Source organism: Sinohyriopsis cumingii, chromosome 11, assembly GCF_028554795.1.
Source record: "Sinohyriopsis cumingii isolate HCF-2022 chromosome 11, ASM2855479v2, whole genome shotgun sequence".
Lineage (NCBI taxonomy): Eukaryota > Metazoa > Mollusca > Bivalvia > Unionida > Unionidae > Sinohyriopsis > Sinohyriopsis cumingii.
In genome coordinates, this window is record NC_142971.1 from 24,215,089 (window position 1) to 24,237,169 (window position 22,081).

Here is a 22,081-nt window from a genome sequence, read left to right on the forward strand (position 1 = left end):
AACACTTCTGGTCTATGACCAAAAACTAACCTAACAGATAAGGACAAAGACCACATGCACACTGGCCATTATGCATCACTACTCCACAAACTGACAATTTAAGGTAGCACCTGATATGCTACAGTGAAAGCTGGATGATAAGATCTCTCATTATATCATTATATGCTTTGCGCTGATTTTCAGAAAAGATATGAACTTTTAAACAAAATTTGTCTCCATGATGCTAATTCTTTAATAGGGATTTTGATGATCATTAGCACAACAATGGTGATTTGACAAGTTCACAAGTCTGTTTTACAGTCTATTAGTCTGAGTTTCCTTTAACCTTTCCTGGTTTTATTATATTCAAACATTTATTCATTAATGAAGTAACAAATGCTATACTCACAATTTCTGAAATTTTTTAGAAAAAAACATCTTTCTATTGATTCCATGTGGCTAGTGCTCAATGTAAGGTCAATAAATGTTGGTAGGTCCAGTAGAAAGTAGCTATTCAATGCTGACACTGCATGGTTTTGGCAAATTCCAATTTTTTTTCCAATAGGCAATGCACTCTGACCGCACAGCCAAACATAAATGTCAAAATATTTAAAGTGGGGTAGGCAGATCAGAAGAAACTCTGACTGTGACACATAACTTCACCATATAAATCAAACCAAACTGGTAACGGTTTACACAGTCTTATCTCAAAATACCATTTGTAAAATCTTCATTATGTTCTAACCCTCTAGGGGAGCAAATGAATCTCAGGTATTTAGTTCCAAGAAAAACTTGGACATGGTATAATCATTCTGATCTAAAAAGCATCATATGATAGCATAAATAAATGCTGATTGGTGACAAGTAAAATTTTACTAGCCATTGGACTCCACAAATTATGAAGACTCCTAATCAGACAGAAAATTTACAAGCCATCGGCTAGTGGACTACCACTACTTTTGAGCCCTGTTTACTATAAGATGAAAGATAAAGGTAAAGATGTTAAAATTTGCAGAAGGCACATGGAATAATAGATAAAGGTAACAAAATTAAAATACTTTAAATGTTATAACACAAAGAAAATAAGCACAACATACATGCATATCTACATATCTACCCACAAACAAGCCTATACACCAATAAATACAAACTCAGAAAAATGCACATACTTATCTGCCTGCCTAAATATGCATGCATAACTACCTCTCAACCTGATGATCTGCCTACCAACATACACAACACTTGTAAATACCTACCTATTTACCACCATACATACATGCACACAATCTGCCAGACAGCCTTCTCATTATCTTTCAAAGCAGCCAGCTGAAATAAAAGTACATGGCTTGAAGAATGCTGTTATGTAACACAAATTTTTCAGTGCAGTAAATGCAGATGGCCAGAATGTTAGCAGTGTTAAAAGTAGCTGCTCATGGGATGGCTGTGACATAAGTACAACGCATTGTCACTTTTAGAAACTTAGTATTTAATGGCATGAAGGCCTTTATAAATTCTTGTTCAAAGAAAAATGTGATTGATAATATGCATGTAGCTTCAGGTGCCAATATCACTTCAACAAGAAAAAAGCTAATGGAAGGAATACAGTTACTGATCACTTAAACTGATCCACTTGAAGAAGTGTATCTTCACTAGCCAAAGGAATGAATTCACATCAATCCATGGCATATGCAGTGAGCGGAAATAGTATATATTAATCCATTATCTAATTTGATACATCTGAATGAAACTGATTACATTGTTTGTTATATATTATGGAAATAATCACTGTGGCCTACGTAGACAACACCTGCATGTCAATTTATCTAACTTAAACTGCATACACAAAATATTTTTCTTTCTGTATATGGGGGATAATGAAAGTCACTATATTGAATACCTAAAACATGTAACAAATTCTTTCATTTTTCGCCTAACTTTGCTTGCTATGGCAAGTAATCCATTCACCTGTAGAGGATGTCTATTGTGATTAACTACACATGCCATGGGTCTATGTGAACTGTACTTGATCAGCTATCCTTGGCAGGCAAAGATGGAAAAAATATTGCAGTTCCAACTTTTGGTGAGCCTGACCTTTAAACACACACACACACACACACATATATATATATATATATATATATATATATATATATATATATATATATATATATATATACACACACACATATATACACACACACACACACACACACACACACATATATATATATATATACACACACACACACACACACACACTTTACCTGTATGTGATAAAAGGTAGATGTCGACGACCTATTACTGAATACGTAAAATTAAGGGTATAATGTCACGGACTAATAATCCGGCTTACGGTGCTTACTCAATGTAAACAGTAGATCCACTACGTAAATAATTACTGCACGTGCATCAATTCTCACGTAACCTCTTTTTGCTGGCTATTACAACAAACTTGTTAATAGACATACTACGATGTTTACCTGGGCAACAGCTGTCAATCACCGAAATGCTTAATTCGTTACTCCTCTCTCCTTGCTCGACTTATGCCAAAGTAGGTCAAATCTTCTCTCTCCTTGCCCCCTGTGTACATCAAGGAATTGTGGGAAAAAGTCGAACACATCTGCCTATATGTATCGTACGGGTCAGATAATGTATATCCCCTGCGTTGGTTATCTGTGTCCTGCGTTTTCTATTCGAATTTGAGAATGATCTACTTGCGCGAATTTTATCATTAAATAGATTGTAGTCATATAAATAAGATGAAATAACCCCAGCTCTGTACAAATGGATAGGTATTGGCGCTGCTGCTTATTCGTGCGTCTGTCTGCAAGATGTTAATCAACATTTAAAAAATGGTAAGGGCTAGAAATATGTCATTTTCTGTTAAGGGTGAAGAAAAGGATGCCTTTATTTAATTTAATTACATTTTTTAAATTCTGTTACACTAGACTGGATAAAGTTAGAACAGGGGACTGGGGGTTGGTTGGCCTTTTGTGTGGGGGTGGGGTGGGGTGGTAGCTTTTAGATTGAAATAAGTGCATAATTGCATTGGACAAATCATTTGTTTGTATAATCATCAAAGCCAGATATAAACACAGACTTCGTGTTTGAGGTTACCATAGTTACACACACATGGTAGGGAAGATTTTTATTTAGACAGTATATAATCTGACCATCTCCATTTATCTCTCTCTTACATTTGAAAATATGCCCCAAAAAGTACGATGCAAAAACAAAGTTTATGTGTGCACCAAAAATCTTTCGTATGCCGCCACCACCCCCCCCCCCTGCAATCGCTGCTTGCAGCCGTGTATCTTTTAATTAGTTATGCACTTTTCATTTGTAGGTATGTCCGTCCGTCCCCGAAAGATCGTTAGCACGGTTATGCTAAACTTCCTTGATATAAACAAATTGAATCTGTATGCATATACAAATAGCCTGATGAAATGTATTGCCACTTATGCACGTGTAGTAATGGGGCCATATTTATTTGGACCTGTCCGACATTCCAAGAAGCTTATTGGCAAACTTGCCTAAAAACAACCAACCATAAACAAATGAAAGTTCGCGTATATGTATGCATGTGCACATGACCTCGTTCAGGCCATGACAGCATTTGTTCCATTTTTTAAAAATAAATACACATATTGGAACTTTATCAACTTAGACATTTTTTAAACAAAAACCTACTTATCACGAGTAAGTAAAAGCCTCTTGAGGTAGACACCTGCTGCCGGATTAAGGCCTTCTAGGTCCATAAGCACTGAAAATAGTATGGTGCCCCCTCCCCTTCCTACAAAATGTAAAACTCAAAAAAAGAAAAATATCTTAGAAAAAGGTGGGAACATACCAATGTAGAGGGTGGACAGACCAATTTTGGAAGCGTCCAAAAACCAAAATAAGCCTTCTTACAAATGATCGAAAAATAAAAAGCGTCGACAGATTCAAAAAAGCGTCGACGTTACTGAGAAAATCTCTCCGGGGTTTGTCTAATTAATATTACTCCATTGTCGTTGGTGATTTTTTCTAGTTTATTATGTGCGCGTTTTATGTAATATACGTCTTCGCGAGGTCCCACCCTCTCTGCTGCCATAATTAAATCATTATGTTATATTAAAATAATGGTACATCCGGAATCTCATACTGCAAGGATAGCTCGAGAACGATTAGAAGCAATCAAAAAATTTCTTCCTGTTAGAGATTCATTCAGAAAAAACTTGCAAGCGCAGCAGGAAGCACAAGTTGAGTACGAAGAAGACACTAAAAAACTGTTTAAACCCGTCACTGCAGCTACTAAAAAAGCTGAGCGGCTGTTGAAAAAACTATATGGGGAGATATTGAGGATGATGAGAAGAGGAAAAGGGGTATTTTTCCAGTATTATAACAATCTTCAGCGCAGACTGAAAAAATAGCAAGAAGAACCAAACAAACAACAAAGATTTTACGAGATCTTCCAACTGATATAGCTGCAGCTCAACCTCCACCCGTTGATGAAGATATTGGAGAACTTCGTACTGAAGTCGCCGACGTGAGAAAAGAATTGCACCTGAACCCGAACCAGTAGAAGAAAACGTAGAATTGATTGCAAGATTTAAAAAAGGGGTTGTCGAAGATATTAGAAATACTAAAAGAGAAAAATTACCCGAAACAATATTATTTTATATATCTAATAAATCTGATATTTTAAAACCCAGTCATAAAAAAGTAAGTGATAATAATCTTATTAGATGGATATATCGTGTAATTAGAAACAAAAAACAAGTAGAGATGATGATTTAGAATACAGAAATCTTGATAAAGAAGTAAAAAGACTTTATAGAGAGATAAAACAACAAGAACAACTCTCCCAGCAGGAACCTTCATATCAACTTCCTTCACCGCGGGAAGAGTTGAAGTCGGAACTTAAAAAGTTTAAAGAGCAACTTGAAAAAATAGAAGAAGAAAAATCATCCTCAAGACTTGAGAAAACAACAGAAGAAGGAGCAACGGGGAGTGGTCTGGGAAGTAATTTTGTTTGTCCTGATAATATCCTCAATGATGTGTCACGGTTAGAAGTTCTCATGGGGGGAAAACGTGCCGGAAATAATTCACCAGAAATAACCAATGAAGCAGCTGATATTTGCCAACGATTATTTCGCGGCGGCATCATGGATATCAGTGTTTACCGAGAACTTATCGATGAACTTGTTGATGATTACAGTGACTAGTTGTTAGATAAATGGTAAATAAAATAAGATGATCATACATAACAATCATCGTAAATCCGTACAGGTCAGCGGTAAACTCACGATTACCAATCTATGGAGCAATTTACGGAGATGGACATGGTGATGTTGTACGGGGATTATTTACGAGGATAGCTCCAAAAGTAGCACCTGTTGCAAAACAATTATCGATGAAAGCTATTGATATTGTTCGTGAAAAAACTCCTGGTACAATTGTCAATGTTGCTGGTAAGGCGTTCTCGGCGATCAAGGATAGACTAGCACGATTAATAAGACGAAGATCACAACCAGTAAAATTACCAAGTACTGAAATTATGTCCGCAGACGTAAGTAAAATAATAAATCAAGCTGCAAATCAAAAACTGCCAGCGTTAGCAGATCAAGGACTCGATGAACCAAGGAATAATATTTCAAGTTTGATATCAGGAAGTGGAACTTCCCGAAGTGGAATTTCCCGAACGCGGTAATCAACGTGTTAAACGGAAATAATTATAACAAAATGTTCAAGCGCATATCCGACGAAGCAGTTGATATGGAAAAACCTGTCCTTAAAGATGAATCGGTAGGTGATTATCAGTTTTATTCTTATGACGCACGAACACCAGATCAACGTGGAGGTAGAATTGAACTACAAGTTCATGACACAAGGAGATATTTTCTACCCGCTGAGGCTTTTATTGAGGTAGAAGGTACAATTGTAAAAACGGATAATACTAATTACGCAGATGCAGTAAAAGTTGGTTTTGTCAACAACGGGATCATGGCATTATTTGATAGCGCCACATATATGATCGATGGAAAAAATATTGAATCAATTCAGAAAGATGTCGACGTTGCTACAACAATAATAGGGTTGGCAAGATATTCTGATGATTATACAAGATCAGCAGGTGCCACAATGATGTTTGTAAAAGATAATTCTAATCACCCTGAAAGTGATCCGTATAATATAAGACGACCAAGAAATTTTGCCAATAACGCTGATGCTGATGTGTGGCCGGTTGTTCATGGCGCTAATGAAAATTTCAACTTGGGATTTACAATGCGTAAAAATATGTTGCCAGGAGCCAATAGAAGTTTTTCATGTACAATTCCACTATCGCATATGGACCTGTAGACAGACTAGGTATCACAGATATTTCTTTACGGATAAACGGACAACAAGAACCAACAGAGAATATACAACTAAATTATGAACAAAATAGTATAGGACGCGTATATCATCGATTGATGTCATTCATGGGACGTGATCAAAATGTTGATACTGGGTTGCAAATATCACAATATGATTTCAGAACTTTGTATCCGATTTATTATTTTTCACTGGAGCATCTTGATCTATCAAAACAATCTGTCGTTGATATACATCTTAAAGCAATGTTAAATACAGGTGGTGTTGATTATAGAGCAATCGCGGTTATACTCAGCGATAAAGCCATGTTACTTGAAGGTGGTAGTGGTCGAATGAGAGTCGTTGATGCACCAGTGGAAAATCTTTAATCATTATTTGGAGCGTGGCAAGTATTTATCATAAAATGTCATATCATCACGTTAGTGTCAGTCTGACTCCTGGTCAGATTAAAAACCTTCAATCAAATTCAGCAAAAAACTGCGGAATGAAAATATCACTAAAGCGAGATCAGATCACGGGTGGTCAAAATAAACTATCATTTTCAGAACGTCAACTTAAACATTTCAACGGCGCAAAACAATCAAAGACAGGCATCAAACTTAATCTCTCTGCGGGTGCGATTAAGGACATAGTTAAAACAGGTGGTATTTTTCCACTTCTCGCGGCTATTTCAGCGTTAATAGCTGCTGCCGCTCCAGCCGTAGCAAAAGCAGCCGCATTAGGTGCTGTTGGAACCGCTGCTTGAATGGCTGTAAAGAAAGCAACAGGAAAGGGGTACAAAAAAGGGACGCGGCCTAAGATTACCGGGATCTCGTTGGGGAAGAGGTCTGAGGCTTCCAGGATCACTTCGTTAGATACTCCAGCATCAAATTTTGATTTACTTGATGCTGCTAAACGATTAAAAATGAAAAAAACTTCAGAGGTGTTTTTAAGCGAGATCAATTACCGAAACAACCGAACAAACTCGAAACAGGTATTATTAATCTTGACTCGAATTTAGGACCCGGTACTCATTGGGTATCATGCGCGGTTGATCCACGTGAAATCGTTTATTTTGATTCATACGGGTTAGCTCCACCCATTGAATTTATCAAGTATGTCGCGCCACTTCACGCGCAAGTTTGGTATTCAACGTTATCCACACAAACAATGACAGATCCGCCAATATGCGGTCGTGAAGTAATTAATGTACTTAACGCTATATCAAAATCATCCAAACCACCACATAAAGTCGTGCATGATTATACCAGCAACCAATTCGTTTTAAACAGATCTTAAAATATAATGGCTGATATTTACGGAAGAAGATCTTCTTCACGCGTTAAGAAAAAGTCCGGCGACGTTGATCTGTCGAATTACGCTACTAAGGATGACCTCGCTGATATTATGAATCTTGCTGCAGTTGACCCAGATGAGGTTGTTATTTTTCAGGATCGACATGGTAAACTAAAAACCAGCAATATCAAATGGAATGATATAATTCGACGAGCACTTGGTGCAGTTACGGATAACATCCCTGTGTTTACTGGCAGCGGCAGAATCAGGGATTCAAGTGTATCGTTTACAACCATCAGAGATCAAATTACAGCAAGTGTTGCTAATCGCGTGAAAAAGACATAATGACAGGTGAACTCAGCATGAACGGGAATAAGATAGTAGTTTTAAGAGATCCAACATCCGACGAAGATGCCGCAACAAAAACAATACGTCGACGTCAACTACAACACCGTAGATGGTAAATTATCCACGCTGCGTGCCGAGTACGACGTTCACACAAACGCGTTCACAAATCTTCGCAGAAATTTTAGAAAAATTAATGAAACCGCAGAGGAATTTTTTGGTAATCCGTTGGTCGTTGACGTAAAAGTCGTTGATATCAAGACAGACATCGACACGATCAAACAAACACAGCAAAACATCGTAGCGGGGATTCCTGAGATCGTTAATAAAACTAGTTTGATTAAAATTCTCGGCGGGGTTACTCCCGGACATATTACCAACATCGTATACACAGTATCATCGGGATTCGCAACATGGTCGCAGCAAAATAAAACTATCAAAAATACCGCAACAGTCACTGGCGTGTACAGGTTGTCTGTGTTCAGTGCTGAAAAATTTGAAATATTTACAACGTATCCATGGCGCCATTCAACTGATAAGTTTTCCGGGGTTGTATCTGTTGTATTAAATAACGGAAACGAAGAAATATTTATTCTGGAAGCAGCTGATAAGAAATTAACTGCAACATCTTACTGGTGGTGTTTGGAATTTGTAGCTGAACCACCTCAGTTGGTTACTGTATAAAATATAATGAGTACCTATATCGACGTTCAAAATGATGTTGCATCGCAACATTATAGGTACAATCAAGCGCGTGAATGGCAGGCAGCGTTGAAAGATCGAGTCGAACAATACACGGCAAAAGTAAAGAAATATCGACGACGACTAGTTATCGTCGACGTGATCGTTTATTCAGTATCCGCTGTTGTTGCTGAAACTGGTGTGATATTATCAGCGGTGACAATGATGGCACCAGTAGCTGTAACTATTTGTATTTCAGCAGCAACAACGATTGCAGGTGTGCTCAATGTCATTGCAAAAAAAATATGCACTTGCACGAATGAAAAATTATCCGATTACATGATAAGATTACATACAGCAACGGTCGCATACTCGAAGTTATCTTCGTTGTTATCAGCGAGTCTCAGTGATGGAATTATATCTGATTTCGAGTTTTCAGAAATGATTAAAATATATAACAGTGCTGTTAAAAGTACGAGTATTAATAATGACGGAATTACTCCAGCAGATCGTGACGAACACAACCCCGCAAAAGACCACGATGATCTCGGTAAGCTCGATTAATCCTGAATTTAGCATCAATTTTCCAACTGCAATTCGCGCGAATGAAATTGCACTAGCGCAATTACGAGTATACCATAGTTGGCCAAATATTAGATCGAGATCATTTAATGGTACACCAGCAAATAATTCACTTGTATTTGCTAATAAAAACAAACCCGATGGAACACCTGACTGGGTTGTTGTTGGAATACCAACTGGTAGTTATGAGATCGAACAAATCAATGAGGAATTTGCGCGTAGAATAAAATCAATAACAGGAAAAGAATGAAAAATATCGATTAACGTTCATGAACCAACACTGTCTTCTGCGGTTGAGATACATTCTCCTGATTATGTCGTTGATATTTATCAGTCCACGATAAGATCCGTACTAGGATGGCCTGATATTGCGCCAGAATATCATGGACCACCAGAACCAAAATTAATTGAATTTCTCACGGACGAAGCCAAGTTTATAATAACTCCAAAATACCGAAATTTGTATCCATGGACTGGCAGGGATACTTATGCTATTATTCATGGTGGAAAAAGATATCCTGTAACACCGTTTTCTATCATTGAGTTTGTTGTAAAAACTTCAACTAATATTGTTTATGAAAGAGATTTCAGATCAAGGTCTAACGAAATTAGAACTGAATACACAACTACATTAACGACATTAGCACATTTATTTAAAAACTATATCATGGAGTATCCCAATATCAATCTAAAACATCAGATCATTGCAACGATACAACATTTAAATCAAATTGTATTAGATCTTAAATATTTTGATCAGACTATTATTGAAGTAATAAATGCTAATAATTATATAGATACAGGAGAAAAAAATAGTATCAAACAAGCATATATTGATCATTATAAAATAACTGAAGCAGATTTATTAAATTTTACACTACCAGGATTTGAAACCGGCGAATTGATAAGATCACTCAATGATCTTGTCGCGAAAAACTTTCCTGAAATACTAGCTATGTGGAGAAAAATAACCCCACCAGCAACTGTTCTTAGATATAATAATGATCCATACGGCGGCGGTAGACATGTATCTCCGGGAATCGTTAATATAACTTCAACGATCGCTGTCAATCTAGTTTGTGATGAGATCGATGGCAGCTATCAAATAGATCTCGGAAAATCAAATCAGGCTCAACAAGGATACATTTTATACACGTTCACACCACAAGTTCCCCCTGGCGATTTGATCGTGCAAGAGCCAACTAATCCTGTTTATCTGCGGTGTCATAATAATATGTTAACACGAATAAATTTTAAACTAACTAACCACATTGGACACTTAATTGACCTGCGTGGAGAACAACTACTTGTAAATCTGTATGTGAAATCTTAAAATTTCTGTCGTAAGGCTTTTATCGTAGATTTTTCAGAAATATTTTATTTTATCAGAAATATTTTTATTTATTCTGAAATATTTTATTTTATCAGAAATATTTTATTTTATCAGAAATATGGTATTTATTCTGAAATATTTTATTTTATCAGAATATTTTATTTTATCAGAAATATTGTATTTATTCTGAAATATTGTATTTACTTTGAAATTGATATGGTGGTTGATACTCAAAATCATGCAAATCGATCAGTGTGTTAATTCTGATGGGTATTTAGGTACTCAAAATCAGGAAAATCGATCAGTTTGTTAATTTTGATGGGTATTTAGGTACTCAAAATCGTGTAAATCGATCAGTTTTGCAAAAAATACTACAAAAAATATTTTATTATTATTCAGAAATATTTTATTATGAAATATTATATATTTATTCTGAAATTGATATGGTGATTGGTACTTAAAATTAACAAAATCAATCAGATTTTATGAAAAATAAAATATTTCAAAATAAAAAAAATATTTCAGAATAAATATATAATATTTCAGAATAAATATATATTTCAGAATAAATATATAATATTTCAAAATAAATAAAATATTTCAGAATAAATATATAATATTTCAGAATAAATAAAATATTTCAGAATAAATATATAATATTTCAGAATAAATAAAATATTTCAGAATAAATATATAATATTTCAAAATAAATAAAATATTTCAGAATAAATATACAATATTTCAAAATAAATATATAATATTTCAGAATAAATAAAATATTTCAGAATAAATATGTAATATTTCAAAATAAATAAAATATTTCAGAAAATATAATACTTCAGAATAAATATATAATATTTCAGAATAAATATATAATATTTCAGAATAAATAAAATATTTCAGAATAAATATATAATATTTCAAAATAAATAAAATATTTCAGAAAATATAATATTTCAGAATAAATAAAATATTTCAGAATAAAAATATAATATTTCAGAATAAATAAAATATTTCAGAATAAATATATGATATTTCAGAATAAATATATAATATTTCAGAATAAATATATAATATTTCAAAATAAATATATAATATTTCAGAATAAATAAAATATTACACGTGTTCGGTAGTTTCACCAGTAACGAAGTTACTCTGGATCGTTTCACCAGTAACGAAGTTACTCGCTAATATGATTTTTCTTAATTGTCTTATACGAGTACTAATCGTTTTCTTTGCCTCGTATTCGTGGGATAACTCCGATCTAATTTTTTCTACTGCGGCAGAGAGAGGAACGAATTCCTTGACCTGATTATCTTTTACTGCAGCTAGTGAACGGAACATCGCCGCCTGAATTCGTTTTATGAACTTGTATTCAGACGACAGTGTAAAATCACCATCATTTTTACGTTCTTGTAAGATTTCAAAATCAGAAATAATCTTTTCAGGATTCAGTTCATTAGATATATTAATACTGTCTTTTTCTAATTTTTTAATAGCAACAATTACATCATTGATATTTTCATAGTTCATTATATATATATATATATATATATATATATATATATATATATATATATATATATATATATATATATATATATATATATATATATAAAAGAAATAAATATCCCCTATGAACCTCTATTCGAGTCTTTTAGCAAGTTCAGGAAGGGGCACAGCACAACATCTATGATGAATATATACAATGAATGACAATCCCCTATGAACCTCTATTCGAGTCTTTTAGCAAGTTCAGGGGTATATGAAATATATACAATGAATGAAATCTTAATTAAGGACAGCACAACATATACAATCCCCTATGGACCTCTATTCGAGTCTTTTAGCAAGTTCAGGAGGTATTTATAATATATACAATGAATACAAACATAAATCTTAATTAAGGACAGCACAGCACGTAGTATTTATAATATATAAAATGAATGAATGACATGGAATATATACAATGAATGAATGACATGAAATACATACAATGAATGAATGACAAGGACGGCACAACATATACGGGGGGCCTTCTCTACGTTCAACAGATTTTGACACCACCCCCCAACAATCAGCCCGTGGGTGATATTAAACATGTATCTACCACCAGTGAATTGGTGGGTGGGTGTCTTTTTTCTGTTGAGTTTTGAGGCTTCAGGCGGAGCCCACCAATTAATTATAAAAATCGCAAATATGCGTAACCACCGACAGTTGTCAGCCATGGGGATTCGATCGCCGGGCCACGAGTATCATGGTCCAATACGTTATCAACTGAGCTATCGAAACATCTAACAATATACGCTTCAGAAATTATTATATAGCTACGGTTTCTGAATAGATTGTAAATATTTCTGCATTAAAAACAGCGGTTTCTGAATAGATTGTAAATATTTCTGTATTAAAACAGCGATTTCTGAATATATTGTAAATATTTCTGTATTAAAACAGCGGTTTCTGAATATATTGTAAATATATAAACAGCGTGTTCTGTCAAGATTTCTCGTAACAGATTGTAAATATATAAACAGCGTGTTCTGCCTTAATAAAATATATGTACATCTCCTACTGCACCATCAAACGTTTTTCCCTACAGATCGGTTTATATGTTTATGCATTATAACAGCGGTTTCTAAACAGATTGTAAATATATAAAAGCGTATTCTGAAACGATTTCTCGTAACACATCTAAAAATAACTCCGCTATATTATACGATGTAAAATACGTTTATTCTTCTATTTTGTAAGCTAAAAACCATAAATATCCTTCTACGAGTATAATTATTGATATTAATTACGACGTGGATGGTTAATTGACTAATTACGATCATAAAAATCAGAAATCTACGGATAAATATATATTTAGAGAATAATCTCCCTTTCACATGAGTCAAAAAATAAGTAGTATTAAAGTGAGGCTTTTTGCCAAAAAGGATAAATAATTAAATAAATGGTTAACAAATATAATTTAAGGTAGTGATGATAGTTTATCTCATTAACAACATTGGAAGGGGATTTTCTGTTTATATTTCTTGGAAAAAGTGGATCTAGTTATATTTTCCGCGAGAAATTTTACTGAAGGCGGATTAATATTAAAATATTTCGCAGCTAAATTCATTGATTGAAATATAATTTCTTCGCTAGTTTCTATGTTTGTAGATTTTACTGCCCTCCTTCCGGTTGTTTTACATCTCCCAGTATTACCACGTGTATTATTCTCGCTCTGTGTAACAGCTCGAAGATTGGAAAAATATTTATTTTGAGGATTCCCGTCAATATGATCGATCACAAGACCGTCTTTGATCAACCGCTTGTGACATTCATACACAAATCGATGACAGAGATAAGGTTTCTTCCCAGCAGTAAACAATAGGTAGCCAGTATTATTAATATAACCAACTGGTACTTTCTTCTGACAATTTCTGATCATACCATCAATATTTGATTCGTAGTTTGTTATTGTAGGATGTGGGACAAATTCATTTTCCTCCATTATACAATAATATCATTTGTTTAAATTATAATTTGTCTGAAAACTTAGTTAGATAATCCTCCACGGATTTTATGGCGTTGTCGTTGACGCTGTCAGGGTCATTATTTTTTTATCATAATATCTTTTAAGCTCTCTGTATCGTTTACCACCACAACACGCACACAACTGTTTTTCTTCGTACTCCAGCACCACATCGCAGACATGGTATTGGTCCTAAGCTTCCACGGTGAACGTTTTGCAAGTGTTGGCCGCAGAATTCCTTTTTACAGGATTTATTACAACGAGTTAATGATCCGATCATCAACCATTTGCATTGAGACATTGTATATATAATATTTTTTATTTAAATACTTGTCTGAAATATAATATGGATGAGTTTGAGAGATTTTCCAGAATCAAGCCTTGGAAAACAAGTAAATTCAACCTCGACAGGATATCTCCTGACGTGCCGATACGAGATTTGATTGATCGGAAAAATAAAGATTTGATCAATAAAATTCATGACGCCAAGAAAGAATTTCACGCAGATGGTGCATCTCATGTCTGGTCAACGTTCAAGATTATTCGCAATGACAAAATCAAGGCCAAAGGTGTTGATGGTATCATCGACGCTACGATGAATGACAAAAGAGCAGCAGCTATTATTAAACAGCTCGATGATAGAAGTTATCTTTTCAGAATAAAATTTGTCATACTTGCAGAAACACATAACTGGATTATCCGTGACAAATATGATCCCGTCCACGGTAATTAAAAAACTGTCATACTAAGCAGAAATTCCAAACCAGGTCTATTGGCCGGTATTGACAAACCGTATTATGAGCGAGCGTATCCTGCAACAGCAGTTGTTTATGGAATCTATATGAGAAATGAAAAACCTAGCGTTGATAAACTAGCGCCGATGAAATTTTCAAAAATAAGCTGTGTATCCGAGCGAGTAATAGAACATTTTACAAACGAGGCCCGTGGAAATGGTTTAACAGATAAAAGACGTAAAATAATAAATGAGTGGGGCGAAACAGTTAAAGATACCGGGGCGTCTATCAAAGATGTCACTGAGTTAGGAAAACAATTAAAATTCCCAATAACCGTAGCGACGATAACAGGAGAAATATTATATGAATCAAAATATAAATCAAAAGGAGCTTCGATCGAAATTATTGATCATAACGCACACGCGTGGACTAGCGCAGTAACAATATTTCCACGAAATCGAACTGTTAAATATTATGATGATAACATGTTTGATTTTATTAACAAAATAAATAAAAACGATCCTGTGTCAGTGTGGTTATTTAAAAGCTCAGATGATGAAAAATATGATCAATTTGTGCGACCCAACGGTCAAATATATCGTAAAGAATCCCTTCATGAGGAAATGAAAAATCTTGCTAAAAAATATTCAGAAAATATTGATGAGTTGCTCAGTAACTGTTTTACTGTTCCATCTCTTGCAGCTCATGTTGCTGGAGAAAAAAATTTGTGGAAACCAACCAGAAATGAATTTCTTTCGGATATCCACTCAAGTTGTGTCGAGTATGGCCACGGCGGATTGTGGAATACCAAATATAATTACAACGATATGATATCTGTTGATATGGTTGCGTGTTATCCAGGAAGTTTTCTCGGATACAGAGATTGTTCTAAGTATTTTGCAAGGTTCGGTCATCCAACACATGAAATGACGCGAGTATCGATAAATGGACCATTGCCGGATTTTGATCTAACTGGATTTGCTTGTGTTGAATTATTCGAGTTTGCTATGGATCTTCATACGATATGTTATGTTTGGTTTGGTAGACATTTCTCAGAAAAACGCTGGGCACCAATAGTTTTATTACGATATATGCTTGATTGTGCGATATTGGTATCGTTGGTGGTTAGTGAGGCAATTATATCATATAAGAAACAAACCGAGGTTTGGTTACCACCGAGGGAAAATATCAGTCTCGATGAGGTCATTAAAGAATTTAGAGAAAAATGTCCTGATGCTTTCAAGGATGATATCATCAAAGATGCTCCTAGAATCCTCGAGATTAAACTCAATAATAGCGATAAAATAGCAAAGGATCTTGGAAGAAAAATAATAGGAAAGTTTACTCAAGGTGGAGCATATGATCATAAACAACGTCATGCACGATTAATACTGGATGATACCGAATACGATTTTATAGTTGCTGATGCAGCAGCGAGAAATATATTTATAAACCGCGAGGATGTTTATTTATCAAATGAAACACGATTAGGTACGATTGTAAGCTATATGGATGGGGAATCGCCTCAGTGTACGCATTTAAGATCATCGACGTTGGCCTACGTGTGCATAAACTTGCTATCTATGATAAATAAATTCCCTGATACTGCAGTTAGGGTTGCAACGGATTCGTTCTATATTGATAAGAAATATGAAACGTTGTTGGATGATTTTACGGACGATGATGCACCGTGGGGTTCATGGAGAATAAAGAAAGAAAATATACTTGATTATTCAGAATCAGCAGATGTTACGATCAAAGATGATTATTATAAAAATCAACGATCAAATATATCATCGACAACGTCGTTGTTACCATCGGTATATGATCCAATAGCTAGATATAAAACGATATACATAAACGGGTCGGGTGGCTCTGGTAAAACCACTCGAGCGATCGCACTATTTCAAAAATCAGATATGATCGTGCTGACACCTACACACAGACTCACGCGAGAAATGACGCAACGAGGAGTACAATCGTGTACTTATCACAGCTTCTTCCGATGGAAGGGTGATACATGGACATCTTTAAGGATGGGCGAGAAATACATTCCAAGGATCATCATTTGGGATGAAATATGCACTGTGTCGTTGGAAACATTAAAAACATTTCTAGATTGGTTGTTAAGAAGAAATACTGCTGTGATAATGTGCGGCGATCATGGTCAACCACCACCGTTTGTTGGACCATCTCCACATGGATGGCTGAAGAACTTTGTCGATTATTATGAAGAAGTGGCTGATGATCATAGAGCACTTCATGCAACGTTGAAACAGTTTAAAAAATTAATCAGACTACAACCGAATAAAATTCAGTGTGAAGTAATACGTGGAATAATTTCAGAAACACCCATGAACGACTTTCTATAAACATGGCGACCAACCGATTTAATAGTTGCAAGTAGAAAGATAATTCGTGATAAACTTCAACGGGAATTGTTTCAGTTGCATAAAGAAAAATATCCAACATTGCCAGTTCCGTTATGTTATCGACCAGCTGATACACGGTGGCAGAATATTGATGTTGATATACCAGGACAGACCGAGTCAAGGAAACAGAATCTTGTGCTGAATGATATTGTCGCAGTTGATGTTGATGTTGTTGAAGATGCTCTACGTGCTGATAAATCCCCGTGGACGCTAGGATACGCGATGACGATTCATTCTTCGCAAGGACTGACTATTACTGATACAGTTGTTTGGATCGTCGATGATCACATCGAATGGTCAAACTTAGTTTATCTTGCAGTGTCTCGAGTCAGAAGAATATCTCAATTGAGACGAATTGTCTTGGACGAGTCAGTGATTAGTGATGATATTGACAATGATATAATGAGAAAAAAATTAGCTGGTTATAAACAATCTGATAAAAAAATAAACGCAATTTTGATCTAGACACTGACGTTGTCATTGCGCTGAAACAACAACAGAATAATCATTGTGCAGGTTGTAATTGTATAATGTTATGGCGGTATCTGAAAAATGATCCAAGACAATTTACCGTAGACAGAAAAATTATTTTGGTCATACACGAGAAAATACCATGTTGACCTGTCTTGAGTGTAATCGACGTAACGGCGCTAGTTAAGTGATCGCGGTGGTAATTGTGTGTCCTCGGGAATTACTTGTAATTGTTCACGTACAAAACCACGTTGATGAGCAGTTGAATCCAGCCTGTAGATTGCGGGTCTACCTGAGGATCTTGTCACGGTGGATATCTTGTGTGTGTTAACACTCCAAATTCTTTCAGTCGCTCTTTTTTAATCACCTTCGAGTTCACCGGGCTCGTATAAATACCTGACAGTGATATTACCTAATACTGGCTGTGCTGAAAGATCACGTCGTTGTATTGGTGTATGCGCGCTTGTAATTGCATGAATAGGTTTCATGTTGGTCGTTCTAGTTATTTCATTATTTAACGCTGCTATCACACTTGGTAATCTTGCAACCCATTCACGAGATCTCGTATCCTAAATAAATTCCTTCGCATATTGATATCCAAATAACCGCTCAGCGAGTGTTCGATTAAATCGTTCAACAATTGCCTGATCACGATGAATCGCATTATGTCCTCGTCGTATTTTGATCAACCTGTAGCAGCTGTGGCCATCGCAGACCACCTTGTTGATAAATTCGTTTAAATGCATCGGCTACTTCAGATGCTGTTTTCGTTGATAGCGGTTCTGCTTCTTTATATCTACTTGCAACATCAACAACGGTTAGCGCGTATTTGTATGTTTTTCTACGTACAGTATCATATGGTAAAAACAAAATATCAGCTTGATGAACTTCATACGGAACACTGACACTGAAATGTGCAAATCGAATTTGCTTAGGTGGCGGTAGGTAAATTTGCCATATTGCCTGTTTGGATAACCACGCTTTGGCAATAGAATGTTTAACCGCTGCTGCATCAGCAAGTTTACTAATTGCTGATTTACCTTTCCAGTATCCTCTTGGATAATAATAAATCGATTCCATTTATATATTACCAGCCCCTAGCGCTAATTTACCTTTCATCGCGGATCTTACTAACCAATTAGTTAATTTTTCATTGATATTTTTATTTTTTATAGAATTTAGCGCATGAATTAATTTCACATCTGCAATATGCCTATGTTGTAGATCATTGCTTTTATACTAAACATCATGAGCATGACATGCTTTATCAATAGCGTTTATTGGTTCCTCGCCTGGTTTTGGTTGATCCTGATTATCAAGCCTAATATCGAGTCGAGTACCAGGACCGCAATAATTATATCCTGGTAGATGTTTTTCTCCTGGGTATTTGGCCCACGGAGTTCCCGGTAATTTTCCTAATTTTGCTGCAATATCACCTCCGCGTTGCTTTTTTTTTTTAACGCTGACTTTGTTCCTGACTTATCACCGGGAATAAATTTAAATTTCTTTATACCACACCGCGTACACTTACCCGTAACCGCTGATCTATTATTTGTTTGTGGTAATAGTTGTTAGTGTATCCGTCGGGGTACGCCTCCTGCACTTCACACAATATAAATCCATAGATATTTTATACAGCATGGGTATAATTGATTTTTCAGCGACAAGAAAACGAGAACCTGTCAAGCACCATCCTGCGTTACCAAATTCCATCAGAATGATAATAATAGGACCATCTGGAAGTGGAAAGACACAGTAGTTACTTAATCTTATAATGAGATGGTTAAAGTGGGATAAATTTTATTTGGTAGCCCCGTCAGTTGATGATCAACAATGTTATGGTGTGCTCAAGGATTTTAATGAAAACGCGCGAGTACTGGATGACGATGTTATCAAGTTTATAACCGATATTGATGAAGCACCATCAGTAGATTCTATAGACGGATGTATTAATAATTTGGTTGTATACGACGATGTGATGCTGGATAAACAAACAAACCCAGCTAGAATATTTTCTCGAGGTAGACATAACAACACTGATGTCATTTATATTACTCAACGATACACACAAATACCAAAAGTGATCAGAGATAACTGTAATATTTAGATGTGTTTAATGGAGTTGATACACACACGATGAGAAATATTTATCAAACTTGGTGCAGCGGTGACATGGATATAATTAAATTCAGAAACTTCTTTTCACGAGCGCAAGCTACTCCGCACGGGTTTATAACAATAAATTTGCACGATCCTAGAACAAGATATCGTATTGGACTTGATAAAATATTTGGATAAATTAATAGCAGCAGAGAGGGTGGGATCTCGGCGAAGACGTATATTACGTAAAACGCGCACATAATAAACTAGAAAAAATCACCAACGACAATGGAGTAATATTAATTAGACAAACCCCGGAGAGATTTTCTCAGTAACATCGACGCTTTTTTTAAATCTGTCGACGCTTTTTATTTTTCGATCATTTGTAGGAAGGCTTATTTTGGTTTTTGGACGCTTCCAAAATTGGTCTGTCCACCCTCTCTGCTGCTAATGTTATCATCATTGCTCAGCCCGAAACGTTCTGAAACCATTCTGAATTTATGCCGTTATCAATTTCTCTCTCTCTCTCTCTCTCTCTCTGACATGAGTTTTTAGTACAAAACATTCTAGAAACATACTTGCTTACCTGTCAAGAGTTCAAGGTTAAGGTTAGTCTTGTTTACAGTTAGACTAGCTTTTCCTTCAGAAATCTTTACATTTTATTAGGTTGTAGGTCTGGATTGAATCACTGTGGTACATCAGGACCTTTAAGACTTGGAATTCATTTGGAACATACTATACTTTTGGACTTGTGATAAGACAATTAGGATTACTTGGGATTTAATTTATACTGTTGTGTTTCTGTTCCATATTTTATGACCTGAAGTCGTAATTATATATATATATATATATATATATATATATATATATATATATATATATATATATATATATATATATATATATATATATATATATATATATATATATATATATATATGGATAGAGAGATGACGTGATTAAATTTACTGATCAGTTGCATCAATTTCAATTAATTTTAATTATATATTTTTAATCTTTATTATTTAGACTTCTTGACAATAGATTTGTCAGCACTATGAAGCAAGAACCACTTAAGAAAACCAGATTACATTTCTTAGTTATATTGGTATTATATGTAGATAACAGGATTTTATTTTCAAGTCAGCATCGATATATTTTTAGGTATCCAAAAATGCCGGAACTGTTCTTATCGAAAGACTTCGTCTTAATTCACAACAAGTAAGATTTGCCTGTATAGTCCTAATGTGTGTTTGTACAGATAACGTGTTTCATTCTAAATTAGTTTAAGAGTTTCAAAAAAAAAAGGAATTTAAATTAAGTTTTCTCATCGACAGTCTTACAGTCTAACACACACTGGTCAATTGTTAATCGGCAAAAAGTACATTGATTAAGCATACTGATTATGCAGACCATGTGCATACAAAGATTTGTTCAATTTTTGTTATATTTATTTTTCAAGGCGAAGTTATGTCACTTTTGCAATATTCATGATATCAGGCGTTTTATATACGTTACCAGAACCTTTTCTCTTTAACATCACTGCTATTGTTATATTTATAGTGATTCTGTTGTGCTGCTGATAATGCTGATTGTTACACGTAATAGCAGTGGTAGTAATAACAAGTATATGCATTGCAGGCTACTTCCACGGGCAGACAGCAATGTGATTTATAAGAAAACAGACGGAAAAGCGATTAAGTGACTTTCAAAAAATGTAAAGTTTCTTATTCCCGTGCCTTTACTTCTGCTATTAATCTCAACCGTATTCCTGGCTAAAATTCATTTATCCATTTCAGTCAGAATTTAAAAAATAAAATAAAAAAAATAACTGTTTAGGTTGAAAACAATGTGGCAAGACAGCCAACATTATATAATGTTTTTCTCAATATTTTATGAGCAAATATTTTCTGCACATTTGAGATACTAACGGGTTGACAAATGTAAGCGGAATATGTCTAATATGAATGATGGACCTGGAAATGTTTTTGTGTCTTTTTTGCAACATCGTTACTTTTGAACTTGTTCACGCTCAACGGACCGCTCCGGTGGCCTAGAGGTTAGAGCTTCCGCCTCGGATGCGGAAGGTCGTGGGTTCGATCCCCGCCGAGTCATACCAAAGACTCATACAAATGGTATTAACAGCTGCCTCGCTTGGCGCTCATCATTAAGAGATTAATGTTAGGACTGGTCGGCCTGGTGTCAGGATAATGTGACTGGGTGGGACATCATGCTACATGTCTGCGGCAGGATGCCCCAGTGCTATAGATCACTA

At 35.1% G+C, this 22,081-nt stretch overlaps 1 protein-coding gene across 2 annotated transcripts in view; it reads right to left on the bottom strand.

Moving 5' to 3' along the window:
- The window catches only part of LOC149787791 (uncharacterized), a 62,349-nt gene extending 59,781 nt beyond the window's left edge, over window positions 1-2,568 (bottom strand). For both annotated transcript variants that reach the window (XM_089973992.1, XM_089973993.1), the window contains exons 1-2: window positions 2,460-2,568; window positions 1,236-1,305 (exon numbers count right to left, since the gene is read on the bottom strand). The gene's annotated coding sequence lies outside the window, so the exon portion shown is untranslated. The remainder of the gene's footprint in view (window positions 1-1,235; window positions 1,306-2,459) is intronic.
- Between the last annotated feature and the right edge of the window lie 19,513 nt (window positions 2,569-22,081).